The following is an 18010-nucleotide window of genomic DNA, read 5'->3' on the forward strand; positions in this document are numbered from 1 at the left end:
TCTGACTGTGTAAACAATAATAATAATAATATAATATATTCTAATAATATAATATATATTCTAATATATTCTAATAATATAATAATAATAATATTCTGCAACAATATCTATAATAATAACAGCAACAACATTGACAATAAAATTCAGCCATCCCAGGTCCTTGGGAAGGATTCGATGTCTGGATAAAACAAATCAGTCAATAACACCTGTTTGACTGTGTAAACAACAATTAATACTAATACTAATACTAAAGCAATATAGCAATACAGCAATGGAGTTTGGACTAGACAAGTGTGCTGCATTAATAATGAACAGAGGGAAAATAACAAAACAGAAGGAATAGAACTGCCCAATGGAAGCAACATCAAGAACCTGGAAGAGAAAGAACATTACAAATACTTGGGCATTCTCCAAATTGATAACATCGCACACACTGAAGTTAAAAGAATGGTCAATATTTACACAATATAAGTGGAAAATCAGACATCACCAATACCTGGCAATGGCTTAAGAATGGCAACTTGAAGAAAGAAACAAGGGTTTAATACTGGCTACGCAAGAACAGGCATTAGGAACAAATGCAATAAGAGCAAAAGTAGAAAAGTCAACAACAAACAGCAAGTGCCACCTTTGTAAAGAAACAGATGAAACAGTGGACTAACTAATCAGCTGTTGTAAAAAGATCGCACAGACTGACTACTAACAAAGGCATGACAAGGTAGCTGTAGCCAAAAATTGGTGGGACCATAAAATTGAAAAAATTGTAGAAATGAAGATGCAAAAATATTATGGGACTTCCAAATAGAAACAGACAACCATCTGCCACACAATACACCAGATATAACTGTAGTCAAGAAGAAAGAAAAACAAGTTAAAATAATTGACATACCAATACCAGGGGATAGCAGAATAGAAGAAAAAGAAATAGAAAAAATAACAAAATACAAAGATTTACCAATTGAAATTGAAAGGCTGTAGCAGAAGAAGACCCAAATAATCCCAGTGGTAATTGGCGCCCTAGGTGCAATTCCAAAAGACCTTGAAGAGCACCTCAACACCATAGGGGCCACAGAAATCACCATCAGCCAAATACAAAAAGCAACTTTATTGGGAACAGCCTATATTCTGCAACGATATCTATAGTAATAACAGCAACAACATTGATAATAAAATTCAGCCATCCCAGGTCCTTGGAAAGGACTCGATGTCTGGATAAAACAAACCAGTTAATAACACCTGCCTGACTCTGTAAACAAGAAATAATAATAATAATAAAAATGTTACATCATTTCTTTGTGAACCAGTTTAAAGGGTCATCACCCTTCCTTCCTTCCTTCCTTCCTTCCTTCCTTCCTTCCTCTCCCTCTCTCCCCCTCCCCCCTTCCGTATATGAGTAGACTGACCCAAACATAGATCTCTGGGTGGTTTATAACAACATAAAACAAAATAAAACAAAAATTAAAAACATTAAAACAATTTAAAATCACAGTTATAGTTTAAAAGTCTGGGTGAATTAAAAAAAATTTTTTTTACATTTATATCCCGCTCTTCCTCCAGGAGCCCAGAGCGGTGTACTACATACTTGAGTTTCTCTTTCACAACAACCCTGTGAAGTAGGTTAGGCTGAGAGAGAAGTGACTGGCCCAGAGTCACCCAGCTAGTTTCATGGCTGAATGGGGATTTGAACTCAGGTCTCCCTGGTCCTAGTCCAGCACTCTAACCACTACACCACGCTAGTTCACAAAATGTGGTTTTAGATACTTTAAAAAAGCAATCAGAGATGGGGAGGGTCTTATTTCAGTAGGGAGGGCATTCCAAAGCCGGCAATAGGGAAGGCCTGTCCCTGAGTAGCTGCCAGATTAGCTGTTGGCAATTGTAGATGGATCTCACCGGGTTCATAGTGAAGAATTATTAGTGATAATCATAGTGAAGAGAATTTATGTTCTCTTAAATTCCCTGGGCCTAAGCCCAAGGCAGACATTGGGTGACATCCTGATTAAGAGGCTGTTCACATGAACAGCCCTACAGGGTAGGATGCTTGTGTGATGCTCTGAGATCATGTCTGATCCCATAGCTGCCCTGCTGGGTAAGGATTTTAACTCTGGCTTTTACCTGGATAGAAGGGCACAAGTGCGCCCTTCTCCCCGGGTCCCCGGTCATGTGCCTACAGAGCCAGTTGTCTAGAGCAGGTGCCTAGAGTGCCCAACTGAGGGAGAATCCCTCAATGCTCCTCGTGCTGTACATTTAGGGATTTCTGGAAGTTGGGCTGTGTTTTCTCTGTCTCCAGATGGCCACACAGCTCCAGGAAGAGCTACTCATGTGGGCATACAAGTTGCACAGCCAGAAAGATAGGAGAGATCATCTGGGGAGAAGGAGGGTGCTATGCTGCCTCCCCCACCATCCTCCCCACCCCAGTAAAAGGTCATGTATACAACCTCTAATGGTGTGTGCAGGCTTCTAACAAAGAAGAGTGCAAAGATTTTTGATTTTTGATTTTTGCAATCTCCCCTTGTTCCAGAAGGTCCTTCAGGAACATGTTTTCATGGGTCATGAGCCCATGCCGGCATAATTTGTGATCCACAAAGTCAACTGGAGCCCACCAGCCATCTATGGTGCCCATCAAATAATTTCTTTTTGCTGCATGCCTGACACTGCACCTGGCTGCTTGTTAGGCTTGGAAGTCACATGTTGTACAGGCCAGCACTAGCTTAATTCATAAACTTGGGTGCCTATGTGCCTATCTGTTTGCCAGCAAAACAGGGCTACCTCAAAATAAAGTAATGGTTTCTTCATAGTCAAGGGATTCCTTTGGAACCTCAAAGTGTATATGTCTATATGTGAATAAAAATGTTTTTTCAAACCACAGTATGGCAGGATGACCTTCCAGGACCTGTGGAATGTTGAGGGGATAAGGAAATACTCAAGTTACTCATTTCATTGTCTGAAGATAAAACTTCCAGGTTCACATCAACATTAAAGATCAGAACTTCTGTCTTTGCTGCCACCTTTTGTTTAGGAGTGTGTTGTACAGTTGCAGTTACACTAAAAATCTTGGCTATATGGGCAGCTCTTACTTACGCCCTGAAGCAAGAGGGAAAAGTGGTACAGGGATCCTCACATTGGGCCCCCAGATGTTCTTGGACTTCAACTCCCATAATCCCCAACCAAAGGCCACTGGGGCTTGGAATTATGGGAGCTGAAGTCCACTGACATCTGGGGGCCCAATGTTGAGGATCCCTGGAGGAACTAGAAGTTGTTAGATGTCTGAGCCTGGGAATTAAGTCAGTGGCTGAGGCAGGGCAGTTGAATTACGAAATATTTGAGGAGCATAAGGAAAATGGAGAGAGAGAGAGAGAAAGAGAGAGAGAACTGGTTTACCTGAGTCACTATTTACATGTTGGGTACTGCTGTGAGGTTTTGAATTTTTTAAAGTGGTATAGAATTTTAATAAATGAATTCATGAATACAATGAGGCTATTCTCACGATGAGGGAAAACTGGGCTAAAGAAGCCCAGCCCGGTTTTTCCCCATCGTGAGAACCACCAGGCTTGCGGGCGAGCCTGGTGGTTCTCTGGCAGCTAGCCCACCAAAGTAGCCTCCCCTTAGCCCAGGTCAGCGGAGCGAGCGCTCCACTAACCTGGGTTTTCTGATCATATGCCACCACGGCGTGGCTCTGCGCCATGGCTACACCTGAGGACACCTCCACCGGGAGGCTGAAAGCAGCCTCCAAGATTCGGAGGTCTTTCCAGGATGCCCTGCACGCTCGTGCAGGGTATCCTAGAACTTCTGGGGACCATGCGGCCCCCGATCCCCACCCACCCCGTCAGCTCTGTGATGGAGCCGGCAGTCATTCGGCCGCCCAACTCTGAGTGGCTGCTCATCTGCGGAGAGAATGGGCTAAGCCTGCTCTCCCTGCAGAAGCCCCTCCGGCGCTTCACATCGATTGTGTGAAGTGCCTCTTGAATTGCCAGAGACAGTTTAGCTTTGATCTAAATTTGTAACTGTCACAGAAGTCTATAGACTATTGGGATCGTACAACTAAAACTTGCAGGTCCTACAATAGAATGGATGACAGAATTAAGATCTCTGATTTCATTGGGATTGAGAGAAACCTATGGAGATGCCTATACATTTGTTTGCCAAGATAATTATAGTGAAGATTGTGATGTTAATAAGTTCATATATATTTTTGTGTTGATGAACTTGTCTGTAAAAAGTTTGAGAGTTTCTTGATAAGCTTGCTATTAATGCTTCAGCACAAATTCCCTTTTGCAAAGTTGCAGATCATGTACAGTAACTGCATTCAGTTGGCTACCGGAAGGCAGACATGTCTTATCCCTGTAACTGTTTTTCTCCACTTTAATTTTGAAGCTTTTGGTTATTACTGTATTTCTCCCAGGGTATTCTATGCAGAAATTTGGTTTGGTTGGACTCCTCCTTTCTTTCTTTAAAGAACAGAGTCCATTTAAAATATTCTGTTCTTTTGTGAAGCTTGTACGCTAGTTGATTTTTGGTGTGAAAATATATCAACCATGGAAAGTAGGAGGGTATTGATTATGCAAAGAAAGAGTTTTCAGGGTTTGAAGTAGATTGGTATATACTTTGGGGCATGAAAACCATGCAAGCATATGGCCAGCTATTTACATTTTAAAAACTTCATAATGTAGGAGATGAAAAGACTTTTTTTGTATAGGGCTCTGGGTGTATAAAAAGAGGTGAGAACAGAAACATTTCAGATGAGACTGACAAACTAATTTTTATCCCTCTTGCTGAACAGCACATATGTAACCCAAAGATATGGTCTAGATTCTGCAGCAGCCATTGAGAGCTTTAACTCACAGCCATGGAGAACCATGGAGAACTGTAATTCCCTCTTGGCCTATCTACATCTTTCCCAGATTAAGCTCATATAATCATGATTTTATTTTCCCACGGAGCCCTTGGAATTGTTGTTCTGTGAAGGGGGTCTGTTCTCTGGCAGAGTACTGTCAGCATCCTTACCAAAGTAAGGTAAAGATGCTGATCAAATCTCATCTGGAGATTAGGCCTGAGGTGCTATCAGAATGCGGTTGACACTCAGCTGTATCTCTCTTTTTCATCAAACATAGGTGAGATGGTGGCTGTCCTGAATCAGTGCCTGGAGGCAGTAATGGGCTGGATGAGGGTGAACAAGGTGAGACTCAAGCCAGACAAGACAGAAGTACTGTTGGCCAGTGTTTTCTCTGCCTGGGTGAATGATGTTAAGCCTGTTCTAGATGGGGTTGCACTCCCCGCTGTGGGACCAGGTTCGCAGGACCAGGTTCACAGTTTGGGGGCCCACATCGATCCAGCATTGTCACTGCATCTCAGAGCTCAGAGCACCTTTTATCAGCTTTGGCTGATACTTCAACTGCAACCATACCTGGACAGAGAGAGCTTGGCTACAGTTATTCATGCCTCCCCCCACAAAAGTTGCTATAACTTAAAGAAGGAAAAACCTATGGGCACAAAAAATGTGCCTGCAAATTTCTCCCACTGCAACTAAATTTTCCCCTCCATGCAAAACATCCTACAGCTGTGGGGTAAGGGGGTTGATCTAAGTGAGTGAAAGCATAGGGCAAGGAGTTACCCTTGCTCCACACTGCAGCTCCCCGAGAGAGAGAGAGAGAGAGAGAGAGAGAGAGAGAGAGTGTCCAGCCCTATTGGTCACAACTCACAACTGGAAAAATGACATTAGTTTGGGTGGACATCCTTTAGAATGATGCACATTTCCCCATAGAAAGGATAAGAGGCAGGGCATGGGGATTTAAAAAAAATCATATGTGACAAGGCTCACTTTTCTTTTCACTAGGATGTTTTATCTTATTCTTTAATCTAGAGGCACCATACTGTCCTAACGTGCTCCTTGGTTCTGGTACATTATCATCCAGATGATATGGACTAACCATTAAGAAATGTGTGAACTAGAAGGTCCTGTTCTGGAGAATGGTCTGGATTAGCAAAAAATTGATGTCCTGCAGCCATGTATTTAAACTACTTTAGTCACTTCAACCTGTTCCAAAAAGGGTAGTCATCTTAGTCTCTTGAAGAAAAATCACCAAGGACTTTTAAAGAATAACAACTATGTTGTGGATATAAGCTTTTGTAGGCAAGAATTGCTTGATTTGCCCATGAATTTTTCCCAATACATCTGTTAGCCTTTAAAGTACCACTTTGTTGTAACTGAAAACAGAACATATTAGTAAAAGCAAGTCAACTTTTTTTTAATTTCAAAGGATTAATTTAAGATTGAAACACCTTGGCAAAGACATGTTCCTAATCCTGCATTTGTTGAGATAAGGAGACTATAGGGGGCAGTGACAGGGAAGGATTGCAGGAAAGGAGAGTGAGATGCCAGGCTGCTTTTATGTATGCATGTATTCATTTATTGTTGAATTTTTTTGCTACTTTTCTTCTATGACTCCAAGGTGGCTTACAGCAAATCAAAACATAATTACTTGCACATCAAGATTTAAACCATAGAAATTAAAATCCAAAACTGCAGAGTCAACAAAGGACAGAAAAAGACAGTACATCTGGCAGTGGCTATTAATGTTAACAAAGATGCCATCATGGCCCAAAAGCCTGAATAAAAAGGGCCATAAGGGAGGTGAGAGGGGATGTCCTCCACAGAAGGGACACCATTGAGGAGACCCTGTCCTGTATACATGATAATCAAGCCTCAGCCAATGATGACATGTGGGACAGAGCCCCTTACTAGCAGATCTTGTAAGGTAGGGTAGATTCGCTTGTATCGTATTGGGGCTTCTTTTGGAGCCCAACTGAGAAAAGCTTAATTAATAATACTGGAGTGCTGCATTGCCATGGGAGATTCAGTCTGCAAGGAGAGAGTTACTGATTCTCTCGTGTAAGTGCTCTCTCTGGTCCACATTAGCATTACTGGAATGGGAACCTAGTGTTTCTCTCACTATATCACTACAGCTACTTCCACCATTTACATTTTGCTTTCTGATTTGCTGGTCAGTGACGGAATTAACTTATCTCTCTTTTGCTTTCTGATGTTTTTATAATCTTAGAAGCATTGTTGCATCTATAAGGAGGTGCAATTGGAAGACAGAATCAGGCATATAAATTGTATATTTGTTCTCAGTTTTGCTGTTTCATGTAGACAATTCATCTTTAAAATAAAATAAAAGTTTAGAAAACAGAACATACAATGGATCATCCATGGCTGCTGAGTTTGTACAGGTGAAACTCGGAAAATTAGAATATTGTGCAAAAGTCCATTAATTTCAGTAATGCAAATTAAAAGGTGAAACTGATATATTGTTCTGTTCTACAATCCTTGTCTTCTTGGTTCCATGTAATATTCTAATTTTCTGGGATTGTGGATTTGGAGTTTTCATGAGCTGTACGCCATGATCATCACAATTATAACAAATTAAGGCTTGACTTATCTCGCTTTGCATGTAATGCGTCTGTCTCATATATCAGTTTCACCTTTTAATTTGCATTACTGAAATTAATGGACTTTTGCACGATATTCTAATTTTCTGAGTTTCACCTGTATCTTATTACTATGTGGGTTACTTAAATTCCACCCTGTAATTGAAAGCCAACACTCCATTGGTTTAAAACCATCTAGGTTGGCAATTTTTTTCATGTTGATAACCATTCAAAATTCATTTTCATTTCAATTCAAAAGATGGCATGCTTATGAAAAGCTCTCACTAGGAATACAATATGCAAGTTTATAGACTTTGACTCCACATTAGCACAGTATCAGATGCAGAGGTATCCAGCAACTCCTCTTGTGTGGTTAAACTGGATCAGTTTCAGTTTGTGACTCCTAAGGATGTGGACAAGCTGCTTGGAACAGTGTGTCCTACCACCTGTTTACTTGATCTTTGCCTGACGTGGCTTACACTATCTGGCAGGGAGGTTGTTGTGGAAGGCCTGGTGGCAATTATTAATGCCTCTCTGAGGGAGGGCAGGATGCCCCCTTGCTTAAAGGAGGCAATTATTAGACCTATTCTTAAGAAGCCTATCTTGGATACCTCAGAGTTTAATAACTACAGGCCTGTCTCCATCCTCCCATGGCTGGGTAAGTTGATTGAGAAGGTGGTGGCCGCCCAGCTCCTGGTGGTCTTGGAAGAAATTGATTATATAGACCCATTTCAACTGGTTTTCGGGTGGGTTACGTGGTGGAGACTGCCTTGGTTGGCCTGATGGATGATCTCCAATTAGGACTTGATGCAGGAAGTGTGACTCTTTTGGTCCTATTGGCTCTCTCGGCAGCTTTTGATACTATCGACCATAGTATCCTTCTGGAACGTCTGAGGGAGTTGGGTGTAGAAGGCACTGCTTTGAGGTGGTTCTGCTCCTATCTCTTGGACAGATTCCAGATGGTGTCGCTTGGAGGCTGTTGCTCTTCAAAACTTGAGCTTTTATATGGGGTCTCTCAGGGCTCCATATAGTCTCCAATGCTTTTTAACATCTACATGAAACCACTGGGAGAGATCATCTGGGGATTTGGTGCTGAGTGCTATCAGTACACTGATGACACCCAAATCTATTTCTCCATGTCAGCTTCATCAGGAGAAGGCATATCCTCCCTGAATACCTGCCTGGAGGCAGTAATGGGCTGGAGGAGGGATAACAAACTGAGACTGAATCCAGACAAGATGGAAGTACTTGTTGTGCAGGGTCGTTACTCGGGAAATGATATTGACCTGCCTGTTCTAGATGGGGTCACACTTCCTCAGAAGGAACAGGTACGCAGTTTGGGAGTGCTTCTGGATTCACGCCTCTCCCTGGTTTCTCAGGTTGAGGCAGTGGCCAGAAGTGCTTTTTATCAGCTTTGGTTGATACACCAGGTGCATCCATTTCTTGAGATTCATGACCTCAGAACAGTAGTACATTTGCTGGTAACCTCCAGACTTGATTACTGCAATGTGCTCTATGTGGGGCTGCCTTTGTACGTAATCCAGAAACTACAGTTAGTACAGAATGTGGCAGCCAGGTTGGTCTCCAGGTCATCTCGAAGAGATCATATTACTCCTATATTACAGGAGTTACACTGGCTGCCAATAGGTTTCTGGGCAAAATACAAAGTGCTGTTATAACCTATAAAGCCCTAAACAGCTTAGGCCCATGGTATTTAAGAGAGCATCTTCTTCTGCACAATCCCCATAGTCCACTGCATTCGTCAGGGGAGGCCTGTCTGTGACTACCTTCAAGTCGTTTTGTGGCAATTCAGGCACAGGCCTTCTCAGTTGTCGTTCCAAGACTTTGGAATGCACTTCCCACAGACAAAAGACTCTCCCCATCTCTAGTGGTTTTAAAAATATCTTTGAAGACTCATCTTTTTAACCAGGCCTTTTAGCTTTTTTAATTTTCAATATTGTAAATTTTTCGTTTTAAGCAGCTTTTTTTGAGTTTTGATTGATTTTAATGTTTTATTTATTTGTATTGTTATTTTATGATTAGGAACCGCCCTGAGACTTTGGTTTGGGGTGGTATATACATATATTAAAAATAAATAAGTAAGTAAGTAAGTTCCTATTAGGGATGTGAGAGCCAGCGTGGTGTAGTGATTAGAGTGCTGGACTAGGACCGGGGAGACCTGAGTTCGAATCCCCATTCAGCCATAGAACTAGCTGGGTGACTCTGGGCCAGTCACTTCTCTCTCAGCCTAACCTACTTCACAGGGTTGTTGTGAAAGAGAAACTCAAGTATGTAGTACACCGCTCTGGGCTCCTTGGACGAAGAGCGGGATATAAATGTAATAATAATAATAATAATAGTGTGTGAGCCAGTTTGGTTCAAATCCGTTTGGCCGGTTTGGTTCAAATCCGGATCAGATTCAAACCGACCCAGTCCTGTCTGGCTTCAACCCGTCCACTCAATGGTGGCTCTGCCCCTGACCTCTCTCTCTCTCATCTTTCCCTGCTGTGGCATTAGGCTAGTATTTGCTATGTTGAGGATAGCCCGGACCTAATGCTGTGGTGGAGTGAGGTGAGAGATAGAGAGGCAGCTGCATGGAGTGAGAATGAACTGCAGCCCACCCCCCACCCCCACCCACCCCCTGCTCTAGTACTGGCCACCACTGGGAGAAGGCTCACTCTTCTGGTACAGCCAGAGCCATATGGCATTGTGGGAGCAAACATTCAGGGCCTCCTAACTGTTTCTGCCCCACTTAGCACAATTTGGGCCTTCCTTGGACTCCATCCCCAGATTTGTTCATGTGTGCAACAGGGAGGGCTGTGGCAAGTTAGAAAGATCTCTTGGGAAGATACGAGTGGTGTCATGAATGCACACTAGGGCCCAAATTTCATTTGTAATCATTTCATATGTATTGTAAGCTTACCTTAATTCTATTGAACTTCATAGAAGTGATTTGAGATGCCCGTGGTGCCTACTGAAACTATATCCTGGCCAGCCTAATATCTCACATAACAAGTAGTTGAAGCTTAAATGTTGTTGCAGGTCACAACTGGGTAGCCTGGGCAGCAAGCAACAGGAGTCTCGCTACAATGTAGACTTCTATACTGAAAACTGTGTGTTTAGCCATGCTCGTGTTGTTTACTGATCGGCATGAACAGCCACCTCTCAACACTTGTGAATATAAGAGAAGCCAAGTTTAAGCAAAATGCTTGTAAGCCAAAGAAGGTTGACTGTAACGTATGATGGTAATGATTACACTACCATGATTTGTGGAAGTGGGGAGGAGTTGATTTTGCTATTTCAGAGTTTATTGTACTGACACAATCATGTCAGTATAGTTAAGACAGAGAGTAGTTTCAACATTCGACCATTATAAGCCCTGAACATTCTGTTGCTTGTAAAATCAAAACCAATCTGCCTGGTAATCAGGACCCATTCACCTGCTGACAAGAGACACCTCCCTTGAAAATTTGGCAAAGATATGTTGACAAATGTTGTAGGCAGAGCAACATTTTTCTCTTTTGAACAGGGGTTTAAAGGTGATGTTCTTTCAGACAGAGGAGGTGGTATTTAAATGATTTTGTAGTCCATTTGCATAGCAAATGGCCCTGACTCAGCAGGAGATCAGACCACTGCAGACCACTGTTCCTCTTTGCCAGCCTCAAAAGGCCCTTTTGAAGGCCTCACCACCCCTCCCCCGCCCCGACATTTAGGCTTTGGGGTTGGTGGAGCCTCCAAAACAGTGATGATTCCCAGTCAACACCCTTACACCAGCAAGCCTCAAAGGACCAATGGAGCACTAGTCCCCTTTCTCAAACAAGCCCAAGAGAGTGCTCACCAAACACTCCCCGCCATGCCATGCAATACACAATGGCTGCTAGGTAAGCACACATGAAGAGCTATATATTCAACTCCATGTGCATAATACAGGCTAGCAAAGTTATCCTGTTTCAGAAAACTGAAGGGAACAACTATAAATTAATGACAAGAACCATTAAGAGAAAAGCTACTGTTGTAGGGGAAGGGAAGCAAGAAGAAAAGAATAAAACAGCAGCACAGACCCTCTGTTTAATGGAGAGGTTATATTCTCCACCTTTCATTTTTAAAAATGCTTCTTTGCTGAACTCCTTTTTTGGCTGAATGGTTAGCGATATCACACCTAAGTCAATTAAGACTGAGATGCTCTCTTACTTTGTTAGTTTTTTAAAAAAATAAAGAAAGTGCATTTATCCTTACCTAGTGATGATAAGTGCATTATATAGCAAATTCAGAGGTCAGTGTAGGGAAGAATAAAGCCTTTTCATCATTGGGGAAATAGTAACTGAAAGCTTAAGTTCTTTCATGATGTTGTGGGGGTGGAAGGGGGATTGTCAGCCCATTACAGGTGGAATGGAAATAAAACCCAACCATCTCTCCAGTCCTGTTGTCATCATGATTGGGCCTTTTCAAATGCACATCTATGTATTGTTTATTTATTAATGAAACTTCTAAGCCACTTTTCTGAAGTCAAAGTAGCATACTGAAAAAAGTTATTTAAAATATACAATATAAGGCATTAATCATACAGCTAATGAACACATAGGACCCATACTATGGATGGAAAAAGCTGCTGTGACAGGGTCCAATTCAAAGCACTGGTTAAATAAAATTAGGAGGTAGACAGTGCAGTGGTCTATGTTTAGGGAAATCTATCAATCAACTCTTTTGGCATATGACATCTCATCTTGTCCATGTTTCTATTCAAGATGGTGAAACTGGTGGGGAAGACTGGATAAAGGTGTGGTGTGAGAGAACACCAGTATGCTGAAACTCTTCTGCACATCCAGACCAGATTCTGAAGTCTACATGGTTGTGCCTTATCATGGTAAGGCATGTGATATGGAAAGAAAACAGAGAGCCCTTTCTCATGACCAATGAGAAAGGGCAATAGGGTTAGGAGAGAAGAAGCCCTGAAGAGCTTACTTCCCCATACACGAGCAGTTTCCTCTACGTGGGTGAGCAGATTGCCTGCCCAGATGAGCACCGGCTGGTGCCAGTAGCTCCGAGGGTCGGGGTGCCAGGACACATTGCCCTGCATCAGCCCACCCCCGAGCTCCAATAATGTACATGCAAGTGCATGGTGCATTATGGGGTTCCCCACTCCCCTCCCTGAGTCTGCTAGCCATGTCTGCTTGCAGCCACAGCTGACAGATGATAGGAAAAACTAGGCTAATGGAGCGCTTGGTCCCTTTAATTTTAGAGGGAGGCTCCATAGGTGGGTTTGTTGCTGTAGTACTGCCTGGATTGGGCCTGATCCCGGCGGTATACACACCTGTGCAAAACCAGGTTGGGCTTCCTTAGTCCAGTTTTGCACACACATTTGAGTAGCCTCAGAAACTGAAACTTGACAAGGCTAAAATGGCCAGCAGATTTTATAAATTACCGAGGAGAGAGACAATCAGAACTCCCTTCATGAATGGGTCTAGCCTCTGCAGGTAATGCAGATCTGTAGCCTTGTCTTGCCCATGGATAAGTCGCTTCACTGAAAAGTCAGAGCCAGTACACTGCCCAGGAGTGCTTTTCACTATATTCATCTGTTCAGAGGTTTGTGATGCTTTCTATGAAATCCAGGCCTAGCAACTGTCTTTCATGCCTGGAATGCTGTAAATATATGTTCAAAGTGAGCCTACTCCTGTTGACTATTAAGAAGTTTTAGTTGCTTCAAAACTAGAAAAGGAAAAAAACAACAACCAGGAATGGTGCGAGTATGATTTATTGAAAGAACTTTGTTTTACATTACATCATTCTCTCACCAGTCCTGATGTCCTAGTTATTGTTGGTTTGGTGCTTCCCTTCTTATTGGTTTCACCTGCTTCAAAACCAGGGCCAAGCAGAGGAGGAGCCAGAAGGGCCATTTGGCCTCAAGTGTAAAGGGGGCCTCAAATTTAGACACATGTTAATTTTCTGGTGCCTTATTTTGTTTTCATGAGTCTTCTTCTTTTTATTATTATTATGGCTTGGGGCTTCAAAAGCTAGAAGTGGCCCAGGCCTCTCTAAGAAAGCCTGTTCGAAACACAGCAGACCACCTCCTGAAGGGACTGATCAATGAAGCATGTTGCGCCAGTGGCCGAGAATCTTCAGTGGCTTGCTGTTCTCGTTTGCATAGAAGTCAAGGTGCTTGTTTAACTAATGTGGCCCTAAGTTACTTGGGCCCAACTTGTCTGAGAACCACCCCTGTGTTTCACCAAGATCGCTGACTGACCAAGTGGGTTGTCTGAGTATTACCACCAGTCTTTCCAGCAAGGATATTGTAAGCATGCAAAGAGGCATTTTTGTTGACTGCCCCTCCATGCTGCAACTCTCATTTCCTAGAGATTTCTCCAAGCTCAAGCTTCTTTAGAAGCCATTGCAGTACTCCAAACCTGGACTGGTATTTAGGTTTGCTAGATGTCTTTGCCAAGGCTCCTGTGGTTAACTGCTCTGTGTCCCCATGACTGCACCTGCATGCTGGCAAAAATGTCACCTGTCATAGATGGTTAAATATAGCTGTTATAGCTACAGAAACCTGGAATCAGGAGGAGGAGGAAAGAAGAAGAAGAAGACCCAGCAACCTGACAGACATTCTGTTATAGAAATTCACTCCAGCAGTAGTGTGTGTGTGATCTGTCACAACAATGGTAATGACTATTATGTGTGTTTAAAGATATTGTTACCTGTTGAGTGCATGTCCTGGGGCTAGAAAACACAGACATAAAGGAGATGAAATCATTATCAAATGAACAAATAATCAAAACCAAGTCAGTCCAATTTTGGTTCTTGGAGCTTTATATCATGCATGCTGTGGATAAAGTGGATAGATGTAACATTTTCTTTCTCTCTTATATTACTAAAGCTTGGATACACCCAAAGACATTGATTGGCAGGAGATTCTGGTCAGACAAATGAAATACATTTATTGTGCAAAGCATAATTAACTTCTGGAATTCACTGCTTCTGAAAATGTACTGATGGCCATAAGTATAAATGGCTTTAAAATGGGATTAGATGCATGAAAGAGTGCTACCTGAAACCTTGGAGAAGCCACTATCAATCAGTGTAGAGAAAATGAGCTAGATGGACCAATGGTCCGGCTCAGGATAAGGCAGATTTCTATGTTCATAGATGGAGAAGAATGCTAGAACCTCATAGCCCCTGGGACATGTCTGGGTTTACTTTTAGGTCAGCATTTCCCAACCTAGCGTGTCACAGAACACTGGCCAGTGAGCTGTGGTGGCTTTCTGGGTCAGTTTCAGAAGAGGGGAATTTAAATTTTCCAACTTTGCAGATAAGTCACCCCATAATGCATCAGGAGGGCCCTCTCCCTTCTGGAACCAAATAAATAAATAAATACAACATAACATAGTAAGTGTCTGTTGGGAAGGAACAGTGTGTATATATGTATTGTGGGTGCTTCAATCTGTTTTTCTTTTAAAAAGTGTTCCTCAGGCCAAAAAAAAAAAAAGGGCTGGGGAAATACTGGCCAAATTCTCATATAACAACATAACATGAAACTGGAGATTGACGACCCCGTGGTTTCAATTTGAAACCATAAATCACATTGCAGAAGTTTGTCCAACCATGATTTGACAGCCTCTGGTTTCAGGGCAGGGTGGCCCCTCCCTGCTCTTGGCTGACGAAGCCATATTGCAGGCAGCTGCATGCAGTTCACATTGCCAGACTGAGGGCAGGGTATCAGCATGTCGTCTGGGGACGTCGCAATTGTCCATGATCCTATGCTGCAGGGAGAGCATAGCATAGCTTTTAGCAGCAGCAAAGTGTACTGATTGGCATCGAAAGATGAGTCCCTCACTATGGATGCATTTGCACCCCATGCCCTCCACCTTCCAACTGGCTGGCACCCTGACAATGGAGACTGCTCTTGGTGCACACCTGTGGAGGAAGTAAACACCCATCTTATTTCAGGCCACCTCTGTTGGGTGTGAGCAGGACAAGAGCACAGGTCGCCTTGCGAGGGGCATGGCCATGTTGGGAACAAAAGCACAAAGTTATTTTTGTGGAGTGCTACAATCCATCACAGGGGATCCTGCTGGGGTGCAGTGCTGCACTGGGTTGTGCCCACCTGTGTTAATGTATAGGCAGGCACCAGCTTGGCTGGAATGGAGAGACATGTGCAGCCACATGTGGAACTTCCTCCCTACTGTTCACCATCCCCATCTTTCTCCCTCGGTGTGCCCAGTTCCCCTTGACTGCTGTAGAAAGGCGGCAAAACATGAGATGGTTTTGTATCTTTAAAACCTCAGTACACATCTCTGTTGCCAGGCAGAATGGGGAAGAGAGAGGAGGATGGTAGGGGCATGGAGCTTTGGCTGAGAGGCAGCAATCAATAGTCGTGGTGTGCATAGAGCTGCCACATTCCTGAGCGGGTCTGGGCTGCCCTCTCTATTATTGTTATATTAGTAATTTGAACCATTTGTGATTTTGTAAACTTTGAAATTTCTTGAATTTTCTTATTAATGCTATTAATTGTTATTGTTTGTTAATCTGGTCTGTGACCACAATAAACTTACAACTTACAACTTACTTACAACTCTATTATTGCGATTCCAAAACCAGCATGAAACCGTGGTTATGGTGGCGTTCACATTCAGGTGTAACACTTTAGCAACCAAGTCTCCGGTCTTGGCAGTGAACTTTTCTGCAAACCAAAGGTTCAAATTGGTGATTGGTGAGCAGAGGCGTAACTAGGGAAAATGGCGCCCAGGGCAAGCACTGAAATGGCGCCCCCCGCGCCCGCCCCCCTGTGCCATAACATCCTACATTATACTTAGGTTTTTCCTCACAAGCGCCTGCCACCGCCGCCAAGCCAGGCCACTGACTGGCCGCCAGGTGCCAGCAAAGCAATGGGGGGGGGGCGCGGGCGGCGCGGAAGGGACCGCTCGTGGGGGATGGGCTGCCGACGCGCTCCCTTGACTGCTGCAGCGCTGCTGCACTGAGCAGGAAACATTTGTATTAACAAAAAAAAATTAAAAAAATATTTTTTTTGTCATGTCGGCACCCCCCATGTGACCAGAAAAGATGGCGCCCGGGGCACGTGCCCCCCCTGCCCCCCCTATAGTTACGCCTCTGTTGGTGAGGCAAACCACAGGTCACTTTCAGCTCTAAACCATGGTTGCACGAATTCAGACATAGCAGAGTTTCAACTCTGCCCCGGTTAACTCCAGTTCCATTTTATGTCCAAATTTAGACTGTGAGACCTTTTGGGATGGGAAACCAGTTCTCTTTCCTTTTGTTATGTAAACCACTTTGTGCATTTGTGTGTGTGTGTGCGTGCGTGCGTGTGCTGAAAAGAGGTATATAAATCTTCTGGCCACAGGATACCAATTAAAGTAAGTGTTTGTCTTGCTTTGAACATCATGACTGACATGCAGATTAATGCTGAGCTGACATGCCAGAGTTTTCCTTTGAGTAATGGAGGGATCATTTTCACCAGTTTCCCCTTTCCTTAGCAGTCACCTGTGCCTCCCAAAATCATGTTGCTGAGGCTCCCCCCATTCTCAAGGACATCGTTGCAGGAGGCACAGGTAAGGGCAGAGGGAAGGGGAAATGATGGAAAATCTTCCCTCCTTTGTTGCACAGTGCTCCGCCCAGTGTCAGTCTGGGTGTGTGCCTATGTTTACTTTAAAAAAAATTAAATCGTTGGGGATACAACAGGAGACACTTTTTTTCTTTATCTGTCCACTGAGTGTCTGAAGCTGCCTTATAATGACAAACGATTGGTCTGGCTAGCCTAGTATTGCCTACTCTGACTGGCAGCTTCTCTCCAGGGTCTCAGGCAGGGGTCTTTCCCTTGAGATCCTTTGAGATGGAGATGCCAGGGATTGAATTTGGAAGCTTCTGCATGCAAAGGATGTGCTCTTCAACCGAGCGATGGTCCCTCCCCTGAAATTATCACAGCAATTGAACGTTAACAAACATTTTAAAATAGCAGATGCTTAACTGCATAGATTTTAGGAAAGCTGCATAGAAGTGGACAAAGTATCCACTTCAATATCTGAGATCTGTATAGCAAAATGTATGCTTTGGGTTTGTGGCAAGAAACGGTATCATGAATAACTCATCAATGTTGATGATATTTTATTCATTATTTTCTAGTCCTTAGGGTCCCACCAGCCTTGAACCTCGTGCAAATGTAAATTATGCCTGCGTTATCTTGTATATCAGTACTGAGTCAGGAACTTCACTTGACCATTTCTTTCCATTTTTACATAGCTGAGCTATGGTATAGTGTTTGGTTTTCATGATTATTTTTACGTTTAGATGTGGCTTGCATAATTGTTGCAAATAGTCATGCTGGCACGTATAGGTCATTTTATTTTCAAATAGACTTCATCTATAATCTCTATGAATACATACATAAATAGTTCATACATAAAATTATCATGCATACAAACTAAGAAGAATAAAGGTTTCCCATATCAACAAAGCACTAAGGAAAGCAGAGGCTTGTAAGTTCTCTAAACCTCTTTTGTAAAAGAAAATAGCCTCACGTTAAGGTGAACTTTGTGAGTAAAGTCAGCAAACATGTAGTAGTGGAACAACAAACATG

General features: G+C 43.0%; 1 long non-coding RNA gene across 1 annotated transcript in view; it reads left to right on the forward strand.

Moving 5' to 3' along the window:
* The window catches only part of LOC128348144 (uncharacterized), a 47524-nt gene extending 31553 nt beyond the window's left edge, over nucleotides 1-15971 (forward strand). Inside the window, exons 2-4 of the long non-coding RNA XR_008317954.1 lie at nucleotides 5109-5173; nucleotides 12171-12289; nucleotides 13437-15971. This is a non-coding gene — a long non-coding RNA (uncharacterized LOC128348144). The remainder of the gene's footprint in view (nucleotides 1-5108; nucleotides 5174-12170; nucleotides 12290-13436) is intronic.
* The last annotated feature ends 2039 nt before the right edge of the window (nucleotides 15972-18010 follow it).

The sequence above is a fragment of the Hemicordylus capensis genome, chromosome 2 (genome assembly GCF_027244095.1).
Source record: "Hemicordylus capensis ecotype Gifberg chromosome 2, rHemCap1.1.pri, whole genome shotgun sequence".
NCBI classification, from domain to species: Eukaryota; Metazoa; Chordata; class Lepidosauria; order Squamata; family Cordylidae; genus Hemicordylus; species Hemicordylus capensis.